We start from the raw sequence: 1,402 nt of genomic DNA, 5'->3' as shown, positions 1-1,402 counted from the left end.
AGCGTGAGCACCCCTTTCTCTGCTTCTTACTATATATAGTATTTTTTAGCAGAAAAACAATTCCATAGATAGAAAAGGTACACTTAGGAAGGCACCTGCAAGGTCCTCTGAGTAAATGGATGACATCGGACTTGGACTGCCCTTGGCCTACCTGGGAAACTGATCTCAGGCCTCTCCTCTCTCAGTACGGTCTCCTTGGGAATTGTAGAGGTGAGATAAATATGTTGCATCATGTCTGCTTTCTTTGCTGTTTCTCCATGACCTAATGGGTCTGTACCTGGCCTGAGAGACCTATGAATTGGCACCGGGCCATGCACTTACATGGCCAGAAGAACACCTTTAAAAATGGTGAAAAACTGAGGTGGCAGCTTTCGTGTTAAGGTTGCCCATGTGCATCTTGTCTCTCACCCACAGCAGGTGTACGTGTCCTGTGCGGTAAGGGGAATAAGCTGTGTGCCTGGGTAGCTGTTGAGAATCCCAATAAAATGCAAAGGTGGTGCATGCTGCATAACGTGTCCTGTATCCATCTGTAAAGCTCCCTAAACACAGTATGAGACTAACCTTATTGTGACCTGTGACTTTGATTGCCACTCTGAACCCATGACAACCACTGGGTCCACTGCATCATCTATGCATAAATGCTGCCAAAACAAGAGATGAGGAAAGGAGCACATAAGCATATTGTAGAGGAAAAGCACACACCACAGATCTGCAAAAGCACAGAATCACCCAGGAAGACACTGGCAGAATTCACATGAGCCATTGTCCATAATTTCAAAGTAGTCAGAGGAAACATGCTCTTTTTTAAAAACAAGGTCAGGAAGCACAAGAAAAAGATAGAGTCTTTCAAACAAGAGACAATAAGCCCACAGAAGGTGATAAGATTATTAAAAGAAAGCTGGTAGGGCCCAGAAAATAAATTAAAAATAAAAATAAAGGTAATATAGAGCACAAAAACCACACTAAAATCAGGAGATATACAATAGTGGTATATAAAATAACACATACAGAATAAATGACTGAAAACACAGTTTGTGACATGGTAAATAAAGTACCAGAAACACAAACTAACAGAAATTAATGGAAAATAATAAGGTCGTAACAATAATTATAGAGATAAATGTGAAAGCAAAGGAAACCCAACATATTATAATAATTCTCTGGATAAAGAGGTCAACAAATAAAATGGAAACAATATCTAAAGATGTAACAGAAGTAAATATCTGGATTTGCAGATCAAAAGATCACACCAAGACATAGCTGGGTGATGTTTCCTCCCCCTCCTTTTCTTCTCCTCCTCCTCCTTCTTCTTCCTCCTTCTCCTCCTCTTCCTGCCCTCCTCCCCCTCCCCCCTCCTTCCCTCCCCCTTTTTCTCCTCCTCCTCCTCCTCCTCCTCCTCCTC

This window comes from Ursus maritimus, unplaced genomic scaffold (genome assembly GCF_017311325.1).
Source record: "Ursus maritimus isolate PB19 unplaced genomic scaffold, ASM1731132v1 scaffold_14, whole genome shotgun sequence".
Classification (NCBI taxonomy): Eukaryota; Metazoa; Chordata; class Mammalia; order Carnivora; family Ursidae; genus Ursus; species Ursus maritimus.
Note: the sequence above shows the minus strand (reverse complement) of the source record.